Genomic DNA, 21,919 nt, shown 5'->3' on the forward strand with positions numbered 1-21,919 from the left:
TAGTTGTATGGCAATGTAAGTATGACAACAAGCAAGAATAGCAGAGTAGCACCAATTAATGACAATATGCTAAATGGCACCCTCACCCCTTAGGTCAAATAACACTCCTCCACTATCAAGTGTACACAACTGCCATACAGAAAGCTGCATTCCACATCAGTCCTGGTGTGACTTGCCCATTACACCCTTATGTGCATGTAAACCTATCTGTTTGGTAAGTCAACATTGTCAGTGAAAAAATATGCAGTCATGGTCCTTATCATCCACACGAAAAGCTTGGTATTCAATAATCTGAACCACGGCAGCATGTATCATCCATGTGACTATCATAAACAATGGAAATTCAACCTGCACCATACTCATAACGGGTAAGCCAACAGGAGAGCAGTAAAGCAATGCATGCAAGAAAAAACATGACTGACGACATGCACACAAGATAAAAAACAATAGCCTAAGCTAGCTGCATGCACATGTGCATCGCATAGTGCAGCACACATAGAAACAACAAGTAGGCCTTTGTTGCAAATGTGCATAAAGAGGGCCCTCCTCATGCATGACTGTTCTAGCACCAAACCCATGCACATGTGCAGTACCCAGCAAAACTGGCTGTCTCTGAGCCACACTGACAGAGCAAGTTGCAGTGCATGATGAATAGCATGCCTGCCCCCAAACATTTTAAAATGGCGCAGGCCACGTCACTGAAGGGCCGGAGTGTGGACTTCAGCCTTAAAGGAGCAGGTCACACTCTGACACTTCCTCATGTACATACAACCCCTGATGTACACAAGACATCAGCTGACAAACAATGCAAGTGTCTGACCAAGGTCCATATTTACCCCACCTTGCAACATCTCACCATTGTAAAGGCACATGAGTGAAAGGCCCACTGCCTGAAAGGGATAAGGGGCAGCAATACCAAAGCTGCTGAGGTGACTCTCCCACAGTGCAATGTGCACACACTCATAAATCAGAGCTACTCAACATTGACTACAATGTCGTATAAACTGCATCAATGTTACAACTTAACGGAGCACACAACTGGTGCCACTTGTGTTGTAGAAATTAGCCATTCACATGTGTCATAGCTGTAAACTATGAGATGACAATGTACAACTACAATGTCACATATGTGATGTTGCAATAATATTCACTATCCGGCAACAAAAATGCATCTCCTCTCAAACTGTCACAATGGACATTGTCATGCAGTCTGCTTGTAAACTCATCCAATGCATGTTCATACATGAAACACACAGTTAAACTGCATCTCCCTATTACATTGCAGAGGGAGAAACATCACCTCCTTAACAGCAGCCTGTCCCACTCTTCACTGATGAAGAAGAGGAATTTGCCACCATCAATACGGACACCCTTTGACTGCTGCTAGACTCACTCAGCACCCCATCTCCAGGAGCAGGGCAATCCAGCAACGTTGTGGAAACTCCACCCCCTGCACAAACCATACAGCAGCAAGCACCTACCACCACAGCTGTCTCACAGGACCTTGAGGACCCACTACTGGCACTTCAATGCAATGCAGTAGAGGTCCAGCAGCATAGGGCTGAACAGGTGCGGGTGGAGTTTGACAGCCTGGCGCCCAAACTTGATGCCATACATGGGTGTTTGAATCCCAATTGTAACAACCTACAGAACATCACAGACACCCACAGTCTGCTCCATGCTCTCCGACTTTCCATGGCTGACATTGCTAGAGTCATGACTTAGAGACAAGAACAACTGTCCAGTCAGAGTGGGTCTAGCGATGGCAGCATGGAGTTGGCCTGCATGCGATGAATAATGGAGAACATGGAGCGGATGCAAGCAGAACAAATGGCTGCCACAGCTCTGCACACCAATGCAATATAGCTGGGCTCTTCCGTGCCCTGCAACTGATCATCACTGCATTGCTGCACCATGGTTTGGTACAGATGAATGCTGATGCACCTTCTAAATCCACATCTCCGTCCTTTGATGTGTCAGTGCCTCACAGTACTGCAGCCAATCTACCACCATGCCCATGTGAGGCACATGACACATAAGAGGATGAAAATGTGGATGAATCTGCATTTTTGCAAAGAAGAAAGTGGAGGCATTCATCTATTCCACATGGCCTGTTTCTCCTTGGATCTGGGCTCAGCATCATAGCCTGTAACATCATCTTCCACTGGCCCCCGATACAATCTATGAGACTCACCTTGAACCTCGACATAGACTGCCAAATTATGTATTTTTCCCAATGACACTGCAATCAGCCTGCAGACTGAACTCCGCCTCTTCCTCTGGACATTTTACCTCAAAAGGACTCAGTCCGGCCCTCCACTGGGCATCTATGGAATGTGGGAATTATTTGGCCAAATACTGTTCCAGTCTTCACCAATGTCAACAGACTTGTAAACAAAATATTTAACTCACACAGATGTGTGTTGTCCATGATTAATCAAGTATAGGGGTCTCTAAAAATGTAGGGCCAATGAATCCACCAAAAGGTACACCAAGGCACATAAGAGAAATGTACATGTTTTACAGTGACCCAGATAGGCAGTGAAATGACCGGGTATGTGTGAACTAGCTGTGCCCTCATTGCTCCAATACAACAATTTAGCAACATCCAACTTAGCCCCACACCTATTAAGGAAATAGGCATGAGTGCAAAAATGGCCAATTCTGTTGCAGGCCACAAGTAGTGTTCCCCTTTACAATTGCTAAAACGCATCACTTGGCATATCTACTCACACTCTTCAGGGTGTACAAATCCTGTTGTGATGGTGTGCATTGCATGTCACATCTCAAGATGGTGCACACCATATTCACATTGATGAAGACTCGAAAGGGCACATGTCTACCAGCCACAATTGGAACCACAATCACTGCCTCAGTGAAGTTGAGCTGGTAATAGGGACTCACTCCAAAGTGCAAGGCGCCAGTCAGCCCCTTACTGTGGACGACAAAGCTTACAAAATTTGGAACCCTCTCATGCTGAGACCACTGTGATTGAATAGGGAAATGTGTCTAGGGATGTGTGGTGCACTGCACTTGGCATATAGTCAGATGCAGTGTCATCGTTTCAAGTGTAAAAAGAACAATTGATGGACAGAAAGCAGAACTATGTCATACATTCACCCCAGTACAGTGATCTTGGCCTAAATCTATTGTTTTTTTGCTCACCATGCCATTCCAGTTTGAACCCAGCCATCTGCTAATCTGCCAATCTGCCAATTGACCCTGCACCCAATGGGAACAGTCCAGCCCGAACTGCCAGGCCAGGTCCTCCCTGGACTGGAAACAAGCATCCTAGGACCGGTTTCGGGCTTTCAGCCCTCATCAACCAGGATAGCTTGACTCCAGTGACATGGAGACCACGGGACCCACGTCTGGGCATACCTGTCCCACTCGGGGTGACAAATGCAAAAAGAAGAATTAATGGACAGAATGCAGAACAATGTCATACATTCACCCCTGTACAGAGATCTGGGCCAAAATCCATCTTTTTTTGGTCACCATGCCATTCCAGTTTGAACCCAGCCATATGCAAATCAGTCTTGACCCTGTGCACCATGGGAACAGTTCAGCCCGAACTGCCAAGCCAGGTCCTCCCTAGACTGGAAACAAGCATCCAAAGACCGGTTTCGGGCTTTCAGCCCTCATGAGCCTGGATAGCTTGATTCCAGTGGCATTGAGAGCACGGGACTCACGTCTGAGCATACCCGTCCCACTCGGGGTGATAAATGCAAAAACAACAGGTGATGGACAGAATGCAGAACAATGTCATACATTCACCCCAGTATAGAGATCTGGGCCTAAATCCATCGTTTTTTTGCTCACCATGCCATTCCAGTTTGAACCCAGCCATATTCAAATCAGTCTTGACCCTGTGCCCCATGGTAACAGTCCAGCCCGAACTACCAAGCCAGGTCCTCCCTGGACTGGAAACAAGCGTCCAAGGACCGGTTTTGGGTTTTCAGCCCTCATCAGCCTGGATAGCTTGATTCCAGTGGCATGGAGAGCACGGGACTCACGTCTGAGCATACCCGTCCTACTCGGCGTGACAAGTGCAAAAACACAGGTGATGGACAGAATGCAGAACAATGTCATACATTCACCTCAGTACTGGGGTGAATGTCTGACATTGTTCTGCATTCTGTCCATCACCTGTTGATTTTGCGTTTTTCATCCCGAGTGGGACGGGTATGCTCAGACGTGAGCCCCGTGCTCTCCACACCACTGGAGTATAGCTATCCTGGCTGATGACGGCTGATAGCCAGAAACCGGTCCTAGGATGCTTGATTCCGGTCCAGGAAAGACATGGCTTAGCAGTTCAGGCTGGACTGTTCCCATAAGGCACAGGGTCAAGACTGATTTGCATATGGCCATGTCTGAACTGGGGTGGTGTGGAGTGCAAAAAAACTATGGATTTAGTCCTATATCTCTGTACTGGGGTGAATGTATGACATCGTTCTGCATTCTGTCCATCAACTGTTGTTTTTGCATTAAGAATAAAAAGGGGCACATCTGCGCCTAGAGGTGCACCAAAACAATTATTGAAGGGCAGAGAAGCAGCTCAGTGTTTGGAGTGGCGGTGGAAAGGGTCTGTGTTTACAGCCCTTTTGGTGCAGCTTGTCGGATAACTGTTACAATCCGCACAGGGCGGGCTCGGCTTTGCATCCTTCAGCTTTGTGCACTGAAAATATACTGTTTAACCACCTTGACAGAAATTAGTTTGAGGTGTAGGTGCTACACCAAAGATCAATGACATAAAATTATAATATTATTGTTAGAAGCGGCTGTCTCTAGTTGGCAGAGGTATACACTTCTGACAAATAGGGACACACCTTTTCTAGTCAGGGCAAGGAGATCACACACTTAGATAACCCCTGCTCACCCCCTTGGTAGCTTGGCAAAGCAGACAGGCTTATCTCAGAGGCAGTGCGTTAAGCATTTATGACCACATACAGTAATAAAGTGAATACACTACAAATGGACACGACACAGTAGTATTATAAAAATAAGTATTTTTATATAAGGTTTAGCACAAGACCAAATAACGACAAAAATATACCACAGTCTTAATAAATACTCTTGGAAGGAAAAATAATAGTTCAAGCACGGTTTCTTCTTAGCACAAAGTCTTTAGTATCAAAAGCAACTCTTCTTCTCTAAAACACAGTTCTTGGCAACAATGTAACCCACACGGGAGTCACACGACGTCGAGGCAAAGTTAATCCAAAGGTTCGGCGTCGACCGCGAGGAGCGCTACGTCGAGCCCAGAGTCGCACAGACCCCAACAACACAGTACCTTGGAAAAGTGAAGCACTCGATGATCAGCGGCGTCGAGATGTCCGGCGTCGCGTCTTCGGCGTCGATCGGGCCTCGGAGTCGGGGCGATCTGCAGCGGCGTCGACCGAAGTCAGGCGGGAGCAGCGCTCACGGGATGAAGCAGGATACGGCGTCGTCGATGTCGATGTTGCAAGAGTGAGCAGCGCTCACGGCGTCGAGAGGGCTCGAAGTCGATGCGATCAGCGGCGGTGCAGACACGGGGTCACTTGGAGCTGGAGCCGAACTCACTACTCACTGGCGTTGCTGCTGGCGTCGATCGGGCCCGGCGGCCGGCGTCGAGGAAGCGGGACACTGGAGCCGTTACTCACGATGTCGAGCTGGATTCGGCGGCGTCCGTCGGCGTCGAGATTGCTGGATTCTTTCAGAGGTGCTGGATTCACAAACTCCAGCAAATAGCACTTTAACAGATGAAGTCCTTTAGCCCTGTGACTTCAACAGGAGACTGGCACTCTTCCAGCCCTTGGAGATTTTCTCAGCAAAGAGTGAGAGTACACACAAAGTTCCTCTCTCCTGGTTCCTTGGCAAAAATAAAGAAGCAATGCAGGATTCCCCCAACAAACAGCACTCTGGCAGAAGGGGTAGGCAGTCCTTAGATCAGCAGGCTTCTTGTCCTTGGTTCAGGTTTCCTTGTCAGAAGTGATCTGATTTCTTGGTTCAGGGGTCCTTCTCTTATACCCCTTTTTGGCTTTGATCCCTTTGTCCATGCAGGGGAATTTCCCCCCATCCTGGGTTTGTTGTGGGTGTTGCCAGGCCAGAGCACCTGGCCTATTCACTGGGCAGGGCAGAGTCCTCAGCCGCTCAGCAGGAGCGGAGCCAGCATTGTTACTGGCAGGGGCAGGGCCATCAGTTGCCCGGCAGGAGGCGGGCCAGGGAAGTCCCAGGCAAGCACAGAGTCATCAGTCGCCTGGCAGGGGGGCGGAGCCAACATTGTATCAGGCAGGGCAGGCTATCAAGAGCTACTCTCCCCTACTCTCAATGCAAATGCCCCACTCATCCCACACTGACTCATTCAGACTCTCTGGAGCCACCCAGCTCCTGTCACACACACACCAGAACCAGCAGAGACCGGTAGACAGTTAGACAAGAAAATAGCTACTTTCTAAAAGTGCTATTTTCAAACACAGAGTCCAAAAACCATCCACACAAACGGATGCGTTATTAAACCCTGAGTTCAGGGATACCAAACTCGACATTGCACCATGCTCCCCGAGCCCGCTAGGATTATAACATTAATAATCCTGGCAGCCCATTCTAACTGATGGAGAGCAGGCTACCTTACAATAGTGAAAAACGACTATGGATGTAATTCACTATTAGGACATGCCAACCTTGTCAGGCTTGTCCTACCTTATGCTTACAATGCACCCTGCCCGTGGGCCTACCATAGGGGTGACTAACATGAAGTTAAGGGAAGGTTTAGGGACTGGCAAGTAGGTGTACTTGCGCAGTCCTCGTGACAGTCAGACTGCACGTGGTCTGGCAATGGCAGACCTTCAGACATACTTTTACTAGGCCGCTCTTGTGGGTGGCACAACATGTGCTGCAAGCCCACTAGCAGCATTTGTCTTTACAAGCCCTGGCACTCCTGGTGCACTCGCCTAGGGACTGATAGTAAACCAAATAAGCCAAACATGGAAGTAAAGCAATACAGCAATTTCACATAGGGAGCACTTGCACTGTGGCACTGATCAGCAGTGGCACAGTGCCCAAAGCATATACCAGCAAAAACATCGTAAACAGAAGAGGCAAACAGAAAAAATGGAGGAGAGACTCATGCCAATGATGCCAGGTCTAACACGTGTCCCCTCCAGCTGAAATGTGGGGAGAACTACCCTTACCCTAGGGAGTCCTCATCACTAAGGCGGAAAAATCTGGACAGACCATCAGCATTGGCGTGATCTGTGCCAGGGCGGTGTTCCACCGTGAAGTCCATCCCCTGTAGGGAAATGGACCACCTCAACAGCTTTGGATTCTCACCCCTCATCTGCATCAACCATCTGAGGGGCCTGTGGTCTGTCTGCACCCGGAAGTGAGTCCCAAACAGGTAGGGTCTCAGCTTTTTCAGTGCCCAGACCACAGCAAATGCTTCTCTTTCTATCGCACTCCACCTCTGTTCCCTGGGAAGTAACCTCCTGCTGATGAAGGCTACAGGTAAGTCTCGGCCCTCTTCATTCACCTGAGCTAGAACAGCCCCCACGCCATGCTCTGAAGCGTCCGTCTGGACAACAAATTCTTTAGAAAAGTCGGGTGCCTGGAGTATGGGTGCGGTGCACATTGCAGTTTTCAGGGTGTCAAAGGCCGTCTGACAGGCGTCAGTCCAGTTCACAAGTCGTGGCTGCTTCCTGGAAGTCAGCGAAGTCAAGGGGTGCACAATGTTACCATAATCCTTGACAAACCTCCTGTAGTAACCCGTGAGACCCAAGAAGGCTCTCACCTGAGTCTGGGTTTTGGGCGGTGCCCATGCCAGGATGGTATCAATCTTGGGTTGCAGGGGGGCCACCTTGCCGCTCCCTACTTGGTGCCCCAAGTACACCACTGAACCCTGCCCAATCTGGCACTTACTGGCTTTGATTGTGAGGCCTGCTCTGCGCAGGGCCAACAACACTTCCTGGAGGTGGCACAAGTGTTCCTCCCAGCTGGCGCTGAACACTGCTATGTCGTCCAGGTAGGCGGCACTGAAATCCTCCAGTCCAGCCAAGACCTGGTTGACCAACCTCTGGAAGGTGGCAGGGGCATTCTTCATCCCAAAGGGCATAACCCGGAACTGGTAGTGCCCATCTGGTGTGGAGAATGCTGACCTCTCCTTTGCCCCATCGGTCAAGGCGATCTGCCAGTACCCAGACGTTAGATCAAACGTACTAAGGTACTGGGCAGCCCCTAACCGATCGATGAGCTCATCAGCTCTGGGGATGGGGTGCGCGTCAGTCTTGGTGACTGAATTGAGTCCTCGGTAATCCACACAGAACCGAAGTTCCGGTGAAGCACCAGGCGCTGCCGCCTTTGGAACCAAGACCACGGGGCTGGCCCAAGGACTGCTAGAGGACTCAACCACCCCTAGGGCAAACATCTTGGAGACCTCCTCCTTGATGTATGCTCTGACCTTGTCAGTCACTCTGTAAGCCTTGTGCTTGACAGGAGTGCTGTCCCCGGTGTCTACATCATGGACACACCACTGAGTAACACCAGGAATCAAGGAGAACAGATCAGGGAATTGCCCCAACAAATGGCGACAATCCTGCTGCTGTTCAGGGGTCAGTGTGTCAGAGAGGACAACACCATCCACTGACCCATCTTGCTCTTTTGCATACAGGAGGTCAGGAAGAGGCTCACTCTCCTCCTCCATTCCAGCATCTGTAGCTAGGAGCATGCCCACTTCGGACCTTTCTAAGTGGGGCTTCAAACGGTTGACATGCAGGACCCGCAAGGGGTTCCTGGGAGACTTTAAATCCACCAGGTAGGTGACATCGCTCTTCTTCTCCACAACCTCAAATGGTCCAGTCCACCTGTCCTTGAGCGCACAAGGTTCCACAGGGGACATGACCCAAACTTTCTGTCCAGGCTGAAGCTCTACCAGAGTGGCCCTCTGGTCGTACCACCGCTTCATCTCCTCCTGGCTGGCCTCCAGATTTGCCTGAGCAAGATCCCTGAAGCGCCTAGTCTGGTTCCTAAAGGCCAGCATGTAACTGTATACATCCTGGGGAGGTTTCCTGGGAGATTGCTCCCAGCCTTCTTTGACCAGACTTAAAGGTCCTCTTACCGGGTGACCATACAAAAGCTCAAAGGGACTGAACCCTAGAGACTTCTGTGGCACCTCACGGTAAGCAAACAACAGGCATGGCAAGAGGACGTCCCATTTACGCCTCATTGGTTCTTCAAGACCCATAATCATGCCTTTAAGGGTACGGTTGAATCTTTCAACCAACCCATTACCTTGAGGGTGGTAAGGAGTGGTGAACTTATAAGTTACCCCACACTCCTTCCACAGAGACTTCATATAGTTGGAAATGAAGTTGGTGCCTCGGTCTGACACCACCTCTCTGGGGAACCCCATTCGGGAGAAAACACCCATTAGTGCCCGTCCCACCACGGGGGCAGTCACTGTTCTGAGAGGGATGGCTTCCGGGTACCGTGTGGCATGGTCCACCAAGACCAGGATGAACCTGTTGCCCAGGGCTGTCTTGGGGTCCAGTGGCCCAACAATGTCAATCCCCACCCGGTCAAAGGGGGTACTGACCACGGGAAAAGGTTGGAGGGGAGCCTTCTGCTTCCGCCCGCTTTTCCCACTTGCCTGGCAAGTCTGACAGGTCTTGCAATGGACATCTGTGTCCCTTCGCATCTGAGGCCAATAGAAATGGGTGACAAGCCTGTCATAGGTCTTGTCCTGCCCCAGATGTCCAGCTAAAGGAACGTCATGAGCCAAACCCAGTAGGAAGGCTCTGAAGCGCTGGGGTACCACCAGCACACGGGCTGACCCAGGCTCAGCAGCCTTAGGCTCGCTATACAGGAGGTCGTTCTCCCAGTACACAAAATGTGACCCTGACTGATCACCTGAGGTTTGGGCTGAGGCCTGCTGCCTCATACCCACAAGAGAAGGGCACACTTTCTGTTCTGCACAGAATTCCTCCCTGGAGGGACCACCATCCTGCTGCCAATGGGTCAGCTCGGGCAGGTCTCCCAGTTCGGCAACTTGTTCACCTGTGGGTTCCAGGGCATCCCCCTCGAGGTCTGCCTCCTCCTGGACCACGGGAACTACGGGGGACGGTTTCCCGCGCCCCCTGCCTCTTCTCTTCACAGCTGGGTCCTGGGCCATACTTTCAGGCTCCAGAACCCCATCAACACCCTTACTTGCTGTCATGGATCGAGTGGTGGCACACACCCACTCTGGCACACCCAACATTTTCAAATGTGTCTCCCTCTCCACCTTAGCCCAAGGGGAGTCTTCTAAATCATTGCCCAGGAGACAATCAACAGGCATGGCGGGCCTCACAGCAACCTGAAGAGTACCCGAAACTCCCCCCCATTCAAAGGAAACTTGAGCTACCTCACACTCTTTCTGGGAGTTGTCAGCAGCTATCACAGGGTAGAATGCGTGGGGAACAACCTGCTCTCTGGACACCAAGTGACACTTGACAGCTGTCACACTCGCTCCGGTGTCTCTGAGAGCTTCCACTCTATGGCCATTAATGGTCACCCACTGCCTATATTTTTTAGTGTTACTAGGCAGAGGGGGTGGCGGGACCAATTCCATGTCTCCTAGAGAGACCAGGGACATCTCTGCGGGACCCTCCCCACCATGGGCAACCATCTCCTCCCCTCCCAGAGCTACACTAGCCAACTGACGGGGTGGTGCACTGGGTAGTGCACCAGACTTCTTCAAGGGACACTGAGGGTCATAAAAACGGTGTCCTACCTGCTTACAAACGAAGCAGGTCAGTGGGCCCCTATGACCAGGTTTACCTGGCGGGGCCTCTGATTTCTTCACAGGGGGAGGCTGGGAACCTTTCCCTTGGTTCCCTTGGGGATTACTTTGGGGCCCTTTCTGGGACTCCTTCTGTTTACCCTTGTCCCCCCCACTCTTCTGCTGGGGACCCTGCCCACCTTTGGCTGAGTCTCCCACTGGACCCTTGTGGACCCTGGTACTGACCCAGCGGTCCGCCTCTTCAGCAAGTTTTCTAGGGTTAGATATCTTGCTATCAATAAGGTGCTGGCGCAGCTCTGGAAAACAGTTATTAGACAAGTGCTCCCAAGCAAACAAATCATAAAGAGCATCATAACTTTCCACTTTGCTGCCCTTTACCCAACCATCCATGGCTCTGCAAAAATATGACACATACTCCACCCACGTGGTACCAGGCAACTTCTTACATTCTCTAAAGGCCTGTCTGTACTTTTCTGGGGTTAGGCCATACCTTAACATTAAAGCATCTTTCATATGAGCATAAGACGTCCTATTCTCAACAGGCATGTCTAACAGGGTATCTCTTCCCTCATTCACAAAGCGACCCCACAACCCCGCTCCCCAATCCTTCTCAGGGACCCGGTGGGCCAACAATGCTAACTCATATGCTTTAAACCACTGACCAATATCCTCATTCTTCTGAAAATCTTTGATCACATCTTTGGGAAAATAAAACCTACTTTCTGCAGGCACAGATGGGACGCTGCCACCAGAGGGATTCAATTCTAACTCCTTAGCTTTGAGCTCCATGTCCCTCACCATTTTCTCACGCTCAAAAGCTAGCTTCTCTCTTTCAAACTCTAATCTTTTGATCTCCAAATCAGCTTCTCTCCTGCCTCTTGCATTCTCTATCTCCAACTGCCCATTTATCTTAAGTTTTGCCATTTCCACGTTGTAGGCTCGCTCCTTCGCCCTTTCTTCTCTTTCTTCAGGGGAAAGACCTTTGGAGGAAACACTGCTGCCAGGAGGGGATACAGGCCCAGTCACGGGCACTTCCTCCTCCCCTTCCTCTGTCGGTACCACCACCGGGGCAGAGGGGTCTCTGGCCTCTAACCAGGCCTCCAATGCTTTGGAATAGTCTCCTTTCCGGGAGATGCCTTTGGTAGGAACTTGAAACTGCTTGCAAAAGTATTGCAGTTGCTTCTTTTCGTATGTCCCTATCTTGGCTCTATCAAATTCCTCCACAACAACAACAAGGGGAGTGACTCCGGTATCACTCATGGTTAAAACTGGCAGTTTCAAAAATCAAGCTTCAGGAAAAGCGGAGAACAAAAATAGAATATCCAACCAAAACAGATTGTGGCTGCGCTATGGTCTGCTTTCACTATGTAGCGCACACTAATCACTGCACATGGGTCATAAATGCAAAGTTCAAAATCCCACCGCTGACCCACCAATGTTAGAAGCGGCTGTCTCTAGTTGGCAGAGGTATACACTTCTGACAAATAGGGACACACCTTTTCTAGTCAGGGCAAGGAGATCACACACTTAGATAACCCCTGCTCACCCCCTTGGTAGCTTGGCAAAGCAGACAGGCTTATCTCAGAGGCAGTGCGTTAAGCATTTATGACCACATACAGTAATAAAGTGAATACACTACAAATGGACACGACACAGTAGTATTATAAAAATAAGTATTTTTATATAAGGTTTAGCACAAGACCAAATAACGACAAAAATATACCACAGTCTTAATAAATACTCTTGGAAGGAAAAATAATAGTTCAAGCACGGTTTCTTCTTAGCACAAAGTCTTTAGTATCAAAAGCAACTCTTCTTCTCTAAAACACAGTTCTTGGCAACAATGTAACCCACACGGGAGTCACACGACGTCGAGGCAAAGTTAATCCAAAGGTTCGGCGTCGACCGCGAGGAGCGCTACGTCGAGCCCAGAGTCGCACAGACCCCAACAACACAGTACCTTGGAAAAGTGAAGCACTCGATGATCAGCGGCGTCGAGATGTCCGGCGTCGCGTCTTCGGCGTCGATCGGGCCTCGGAGTCGGGGCGATCTGCAGCGGCGTCGACCGAAGTCAGGCGGGAGCAGCGCTCACGGGATGAAGCAGGATACGGCGTCGTCGATGTCGATGTTGCAAGAGTGAGCAGCGCTCACGGCGTCGAGAGGGCTCGAAGTCGATGCGATCAGCGGCGGTGCAGACACGGGGTCACTTGGAGCTGGAGCCGAACTCACTACTCACTGGCGTTGCTGCTGGCGTCGATCGGGCCCGGCGGCCGGCGTCGAGGAAGCGGGACACTGGAGCCGTTACTCACGATGTCGAGCTGGATTCGGCGGCGTCCGTCGGCGTCGAGATTGCTGGATTCTTTCAGAGGTGCTGGATTCACAAACTCCAGCAAATAGCACTTTAACAGATGAAGTCCTTTAGCCCTGTGACTTCAACAGGAGACTGGCACTCTTCCAGCCCTTGGAGATTTTCTCAGCAAAGAGTGAGAGTACACACAAAGTTCCTCTCTCCTGGTTCCTTGGCAAAAATAAAGAAGCAATGCAGGATTCCCCCAACAAACAGCACTCTGGCAGAAGGGGTAGGCAGTCCTTAGATCAGCAGGCTTCTTGTCCTTGGTTCAGGTTTCCTTGTCAGAAGTGATCTGATTTCTTGGTTCAGGGGTCCTTCTCTTATACCCCTTTTTGGCTTTGATCCCTTTGTCCATGCAGGGGAATTTCCCCCCATCCTGGGTTTGTTGTGGGTGTTGCCAGGCCAGAGCACCTGGCCTATTCACTGGGCAGGGCAGAGTCCTCAGCCGCTCAGCAGGAGCGGAGCCAGCATTGTTACTGGCAGGGGCAGGGCCATCAGTTGCCCGGCAGGAGGCGGGCCAGGGAAGTCCCAGGCAAGCACAGAGTCATCAGTCGCCTGGCAGGGGGGCGGAGCCAACATTGTATCAGGCAGGGCAGGCTATCAAGAGCTACTCTCCCCTACTCTCAATGCAAATGCCCCACTCATCCCACACTGACTCATTCAGACTCTCTGGAGCCACCCAGCTCCTGTCACACACACACCAGAACCAGCAGAGACCGGTAGACAGTTAGACAAGAAAATAGCTACTTTCTAAAAGTGCTATTTTCAAACACAGAGTCCAAAAACCATCCACACAAACGGATGCGTTATTAAACCCTGAGTTCAGGGATACCAAACTCGACATTGCACCATGCTCCCCGAGCCCGCTAGGATTATAACATTAATAATCCTGGCAGCCCATTCTAACTGATGGAGAGCAGGCTACCTTACAATAGTGAAAAACGACTATGGATGTAATTCACTATTAGGACATGCCAACCTTGTCAGGCTTGTCCTACCTTATGCTTACAATGCACCCTGCCCGTGGGCCTACCATAGGGGTGACTAACATGAAGTTAAGGGAAGGTTTAGGGACTGGCAAGTAGGTGTACTTGCGCAGTCCTCGTGACAGTCAGACTGCACGTGGTCTGGCAATGGCAGACCTTCAGACATACTTTTACTAGGCCGCTCTTGTGGGTGGCACAACATGTGCTGCAAGCCCACTAGCAGCATTTGTCTTTACAAGCCCTGGCACTCCTGGTGCACTCGCCTAGGGACTGATAGTAAACCAAATAAGCCAAACATGGAAGTAAAGCAATACAGCAATTTCACATAGGGAGCACTTGCACTGTGGCACTGATCAGCAGTGGCACAGTGCCCAAAGCATATACCAGCAAAAACATCGTAAACAGAAGAGGCAAACAGAAAAAATGGAGGAGAGACTCATGCCAATGATGCCAGGTCTAACAATTATTATAACACTGAGCTTCAAACGGTCCTCATTTTGAAAGAAAGACAGTTCTGACTGACCTCGAACTGCAATGGTTCAGGTGCAGAATTGCTCGGTTTCCACTTGCGCACGTCTCGTGGTGTGCCCAAACAAGATGCGCCCCGGGGACTCTCTGGGGGTACCTCCGGTTGCTGCTAGCAGGAGTCTCCCTGTGCGGTGAGACCCCATTCTACTGCTGAAAGCACTCAACTCACCCTGAAGCGGGTAAGGTGGCGGCGCAGCTCTCCGGGCAAAATATGAATCTTATTCTTAATGCTGTTTGCGCTGTATGCTGTGCCCAGCGCCCTCTTCGAGCGCTCTTGCTCTTTGGTGATGGGTGAACAATGCATATTTTGAAGAAACAAGGCAGTAGCACTGGTGGTGGTGCGTACGCTTCTCCTGGGCGCTATACTGGTGAAACAGCTCACGGGATTAGTGGCTGCCGGGGAGAGTGTAATCCAGGCCAGGCGCGCAACACCCATTGGTCTCACCGAGTTTCAGTCCCCCCCGCACCCCTCCCCCCCCACCCCCCTGTCATGTACGTTTCACAGGTCTTTAAGACCATTTGAATGTTAATTAGGCCTTGCTGTTTGTTGTTTCACCCCTTGTTGGAGGCCCTGCAGCTCCACTCTGCCTACCGATTAGAGGTTCGGCACCCCCCCGAAATTTTTTCTTAGCCCCCCCCCCCCTAAAATTTGGCTCTAGTTGCGCCTCTGATCCAGGCTCGGCCTTTCCCCCTTTGGAGGCAGATAAAATGGAGTGTTTGCAATTCTTAAAACGGCCAGGTAGCCGGACCCCCATCTGGTTACATGTCCCCTGGTCCCTCGCCTGACCTCCAATATCCATAAACTACATGCACTGACTTCGACTGTATTCGTGCACTAGTCGTGTTTAGCAGCCGTGAACAAGTGCAAAAGTCCTGGTGCGCACCAGGGCCTCGCCTCAAAAGACAAAGACACAAGTGGAGATCTGGGCAGCTCTGGGGCAGCTCCTCTCCATGGAATCCCCCAAACAGCCTCCCACAGATGTCTCTCGACTTGTGGATTCATGTGGATGAAATTTGTACGGCGAGCTGTGTAAGTATAGCTGTCACCAAGCGCCAAGTAGTAGATGAGCGGCGCTGACCCTGTGGCCTGGTTCTGAAAAATACAAATATTACGGTAGCTCATTGGGTTATTGTGTGTGTTACTGGTGCGGGTGCAGCCTCCGGGTTAGGGTGACCCGGGGACCGAATTGTCTTTTCACACCTTGGTAGTGTAAACGAATAGCTCCTCGTAGTTAGGCAGCAGTAAGACGTGCTATTAACAGCGCTCTAACAACACGTTTAGGTTAATTAGTAGAAGTCACAGGTAACAGTAGCTTTGATATTGAAATTGTTATTATCGGTTTATTTTGTGGGCATGAACACACACTTCTGTACAACGTTAACTTAAAAAGCGCTGTATTGCGGCCAAAGCTCATATCTTCGAAGCACTTTTAAATCTTGCCTGTGGGAGAGGCCATGGGCTCCATTTATTGTGTATTAGCACATGTGATCAGCCGGCGCTCATTAGTAAAATAGCAGGCCCCAGCCCTCCCACCACCACTTACACACACCCCTACTTCCATCCACCCGCTGTGTTCGGGGAGCCTTTTCCTTTAGCACTCCGTTTTTTTATGGACTGATAGTTTTGTGCTTTTAACTAACTGCTGCTTGCAGCCGACTTACCTCCCCTGCAGCAGAAAGCATGAGAGTGGCTGTGTCAGTTTCACGTATAGCACCTAATTCTTGGCTGGACGTCGGCCTAGACGCCTTTTATGTCTGTTAGCTAAGGGAACTAATATGGAAGGGGTGGGTTGATTTGACCTGGGTCACGCAGTTTGGCCAGTTGGGGAAACTGGGCTTGGAGATTCTGTTACCCCACCAAGCCCAAGGAGCAATGCAGCGCCCAAGCGCAAAAAAGCAGCTTCGTCTTTGCCATGGGTTTCATGCAAGCCCTCTCCAGCCTCCGCCCCCACCTACTTCGAACCCCACGCTTCCTTCCTCCATGTCTTGGTCGAGATGTTGATGTTTGTACACACACACACACACGTATATTTTGCCTTTTAGCAGTGCAGTTGCAGGCAGTGTGGCACCCACTGTACAGCAGAGGCGTTGCAGTACCTCCCGCTCTGCATTCAATGAGAGGGGGTTTCCCACTTGGTCTAATAAATGTTTTGTCTTCTGCTGTTTCTGCCTCTTTGGCTTTCGCATATATACGCAGTACGGACACACACGCATGATAAGCGTGACAAGCGTTTCACCTTTTAAGTATATAAATAGCAAGAGAAAAAAACTGGAACATACCTTCCCATCGCCAACCCTTGGCCTGACACCTGGCTATGACCGCAGTCTTCAACAACACAAATAAGACCGGCACAAATTATATTTTTTTCACAGTCATATTTTGGAGAAAGCCAATTTGAGCATTTGGTCTGCCTCCTTGCCGTACCTTTGAGAGGTCAGGGTTGCACTATAATGGCTTTCGGGACAATGCTTCTGTGTATTTTAAGTAACTATTCGGGGAGGCATGGAGCTCATCGTAAGGCAGCGCCTCTTGCCCCCACCCCTTCAGGATGCAGCCCCGCTCACACACACCTTCTCCTGGCCGGAGCACTTGCAACGCAATTTGGGTCCATATTTTAAATTCTACCACAGATACTATTCGCTTCCTCTTATATTTCTCAGTTATTTCGCACATAATCCTTCTGCAGGCAAGCACAAGCCTGTTTGGCCTTTACGCCGGTGTCCGGAAATAGATCATGTGCTGTCTGTGCCAGGAAGAGGGCATCGCAGCTGCCCAGCTCTCTGCTGTAGATGTTGTGTGTGCCGCGCGCAAGGAATGTGGTAGTTGTTTCATGTTATATGTGCCTGTTCTAGCGCCTGCCAGTGCCCGGGCGCCGGGCATGTTTAGGGTTCCATCTTGCAGTATTTCCCTGCCATAGCAGCTTGCATTCGCTCATGGGCAGGACACATATGAGTTGCCATCTTTGAATATCTTCTGCCTGTACCCGGGCACGGTGCGCCTGAGAGTAACCATCTTGCTGTATGTGTTTCTTCTGGCTAATGCCTGTGTCCGGGTGCATAGGCATAGCACGTACTAATTGTCATCTTTTGTACGTTGTCCCTGTTATAATTGCTGCATGTGCCCGGACGCGGGGCTCGTGTGAGTTTCCATATTGTTGTATCTGGTATTTAAGCAGCTGACTGTGCTGGAGCACTGTGCACACGCGAGTCGCCATGTTCCACAAGCTGCCTGGTTTAGATGCTGCCTGTGTCTGAGTGCAGGGCTGTGGTTGCCTGCACTAGACTGTGCAGGGGCGCAGGGCACGTGCCAGCAGCCATACTGCGGCCGCAGCCCCTCGGTGACACTGGCACGACAGATGGAGTCAAAGTTTTGACACATCTGCTGTTGACCTCTTCAAATCTGCTCTAAGCTCTATTTGTACATCCACCCGGTCATCAGGACGCACACTGCCCCCAGCCTCTGCCCAGCACCTCCTCTCTGGCCTCCAGACCTCCCGCCATGCACCTCTCTTTTATACTTATCCCCTTGATCAGTAGCGCATTAGTAGACTTCACATCACTTTGCTTTCGTTGACATTCCCCACCAGAGTTGCATTCCTGTTTTGGTCTTAGGAGAAAAAAAGTATCTGCGTAGGCTTAATTAAATGAAGCAGGCACTTCGTTTTAAAAAAAAATGTTGGCCGAAATTCGCGTTGGGTGCGCGAATATTGCTGATTAAAAAAAAAAATGCTTTTTTGGCCCTGGTGGTCCTTGTGGGACCCCCTGAGCAGGCCTAGGGGGTCAGGGTGTTTCTACCCTGCCCCCTTTTCTTGTTTTTCGCGTTTGTTTTTCTGTTTTCTTGTGCCTCGGTTCTGTAGACCACACCTGGATGTAGGAGACCCTAATTAACACTCCTATAACATCCAACAGCTTTTTTTTTTTTAATGCTAACATTGACCCAGTTATTAAAATATAATTTACCCTCGGGTACTGGGATCCCTGTATAGCTTTTAAACTTTCACCTTCACGTCACTACACTGCACACTCAGAAACATACCTGCTCCGCTGTGTTCAGGCGTCGAAGCACACCCGGGACACGCTCGGTGTCACTGGGTGGGCCCGATGATGAAGCATGCCACCAACCAGGTTGGTGGATGAGGGCTTCATGAACAAACAAAAGGGTTTGTACCCTGTCTTACAGTCTTGAGTCTATGTAAATTCACAAATTGGCTAGTCCTTATTGATTTCACATATAAAACCATGGGGATACGGACTAGCTACCTAGTCCTCTCTCTCTCCTTTGATAGGGATATATATAGGCAGCGCACAGCTGCGAGAGATAACGAGCACCTACAATGGCCAGTGAGGACGACATCAGTGAGATCCTTGCTGACCCATATTTTCTGTACAAAAGGGGGTGGTGATGGACGGAGCATCTGAACCAATCAAACACTCACACCCAGTCAAAAGATCAGGGTTTAATCCATCACCGTTCTTTAGCCCACTCTGCCACCCCAGTTCAGACATGGCTATATGCAAATCAGTCTGACCCTGTGCCTCATGGGAACAGTCCAGCCCGAACTGCCAAGCCATGCCTTCCCTGGACCGGAAGCAAGCTTCCGGGGACAGGTTTCTGGCATTGCATTGCAGCCTTCTTCAGCCCGGCTTGCTTGAATCCAGTGGCAAAGTGAGCATGGGACTCACGTCTGAGCATACCCTGCCACACTTATGGCGGCCAAAAGCGGTACAAAAGGCGGTGGTGATGGACGGAGCATCTGAACCAATCAAACACTCACACCCAGTCAAAAGATCAGGGTTTAATCCATCACCGTTCTTTAGCCCATTCTGCCACCCCAGTTCAGACACAGTGTGGCAGGGTATGCTCAGACGTGAGTCCCTTGCTCACTTTGCCACTGGATTCAAGCAAGCCGGGCTGAAGACGGCTGGAATGCCAGAAACCGGTGCTCGGAAGCTTGTTTCCGGTCCAGGGAAGACATGGCTTGGCAGTTCGGGCTGGACTGTTCCCATGAGGCACAGGGTCAGACTGATTTGCATATAGCCATTTCTGAACTGGGGTACACTAATCTGTGTACACTGGGTACAGCTTACAGAGCCACACCCAATGCGCAGGCACTGACAATCGGTACCACGAATGCTCATAGCAGAATACACTACTCTCCCGCACATGGGCATGCTCACAGCAGGATACACTACTCTCCTGCACATGCTCAGCATAGCCATGACTCAGCGTGTCTCCACACATGGGCATGCTCACAGCAGGATACACTACTCTCCCTCACATGTGCAGCATAGCCATACATCAGCATGTCCTCGCAGAGTCTGTTTTCTCTGTCCTTCCCTACACAGGTGGTCTGAATGATGCAGACTGCATTTAAGGCACAAACACAGCCCAGGACAGTCTTACGGAGGCCGCAGAGACAACAAGAGGTTCAACACAGACACTGACCGAAAGTTTAGTGAGTAAACTGAGCGCTTCAGCTACTAGCCGGGTAAGCTCTCTCTCCACAGGTCCCTAACTCCCTGAGGCCCCTTTATCTTCCCAAGGTCCACTCCTCTGCCGGACTACTCCATGGGGGTAATTTGGCAACAAGCCAACGTGAGGATAATCTTCCTTTCATGCACCTATCACCGTTTTTTTGTGTTGATGCGCTTACGATGTTTAGCCCACCACAAAACTTCATGTATATATGATAACTTTCACCTTAGTCATACCACCAATATGGCTACACCATTTGCCGCTTATTTATCGTCTACACAGCACAATAGATATCGGCAATCAAACTGTTTTGTGAATATGTTACCATACTAAGACTCTCCCCTGTATGTGTGTTTTGTCATACTTGTTGTATGTCCAGTAATGCTCTAAGAGGGAATCACCCTCACACATGTAAAGCACCTTAGCGAGTGCTACACATTTTCAAAATTACACAATCACTTAAAATTAAGTAACCAGCACCTACAGACTTTGGTCCTGAGGAAAGCCAGTTTTAATCATAAAGGCCTGGCTGAAACATGTAGACCACACCTGGATGTAGGAGACCCTAATTAACACTCCTATAACATCCAACAGCGCGGGAGGCAAACTTACCGGTGCTGGGGGACGAGGGGAGTCCTCTTCAGCCGCCGCCACCGTCAGGAGTCACTCCATTGCAGAGATAGCGCCGCCGCCCCGGGACTGCAACTCCCGGCTGCCTCAGCGGCGGCGCTGCATTTCCACGCACCACAAGCGCCAGGAGGCGCCTACAAACAGCGCTCTGCTTGGCGGAGCAGGGGGGAGGCAAACTTACCGGTGCTGGGGGACGAGGGGTGTCCTCTTCAGCCGCCGCCACCGCCAGGAGTCACTCCATTGCAGAGATAGTGCCGCCGCCCCGGGACTGCAACTCCCGGCTGCCTCAGCGGCGGCGCTGCATTTCCACGCACCACAAGCGCCAGGAGGCGCCTACAAACAGCGCTCTGCTTGGCGGAGCAGGGGGGAGGCAAACTTACCGGTGCTGGGGGACGAGGGGTGTCCTCTTCAGCCGCTGCCACCGCCAGGAGTCACTCCATTGCAGAGATAGCGCCACCGCCCCGGGACTGCAACTCCCGGCTGCCTCAGCGGCGGCGCTGCATTTCCACGTACCACAAGCGCCAGGAGGCGCCTACAAACAGCGCTCTGCTTGGCGGAGCAGGGGGGAGGCAAACTTACCGGTGCTGGGGGACGAGGGGAGTCCTCTTCAGCCGCCGCCACCGCCAGGGGTCACTCCATTGCAGAGATAGCGCCGCCGCCCCGGGACTGCAACTCCCGGCTGCCTCAGCGGCGGCGCTGCATTTCCACCCACCACAAGCGCCAGGAGGTGCCTACAAACAGCGCTCTTCTTGGCGGAGCAGGGGGGAGGCAAACTTACTGGTGCTGGGGGACGAGGGGAGTCCTCTTCAGCTGCCGCCACCGCCAGGAGTCACTCCATTGCAGAGATAGCGCCGCCGCCCCGGGACTGCAACTCCCGGCTGCCTCAGCGGCGGCGCTGCATTTCCACGCACCACAAGCGCCAGGAGGCGCCTACAAACAGCGCTCTGCTTGGCGGAGCAGGGGGGAGGCAAACTTACCGGTGCTGGGGGACGAGGGGAGTCCTCTTCAGCCGCCACCACCGCCAGGAGTCACTCCATTGCAGAGATAGCGCCGCTGCCCTGGGACTGCAACTCCCGGCTGCCTCAGCGGCGGCGCTGCATTTCCACGCACCACAAGCGCCAGGAGGCGCCTACAAACAGCGCTCTGCTTGGCGGAGCAGGGGGGAGGCAAACTTACTGGTGCTGGGGGACGAGGGG

This window comes from Lissotriton helveticus, chromosome 2_1 (genome assembly GCF_964261635.1).
Source record: "Lissotriton helveticus chromosome 2_1, aLisHel1.1, whole genome shotgun sequence".
NCBI lineage: Eukaryota > Metazoa > Chordata > Amphibia > Caudata > Salamandridae > Lissotriton > Lissotriton helveticus.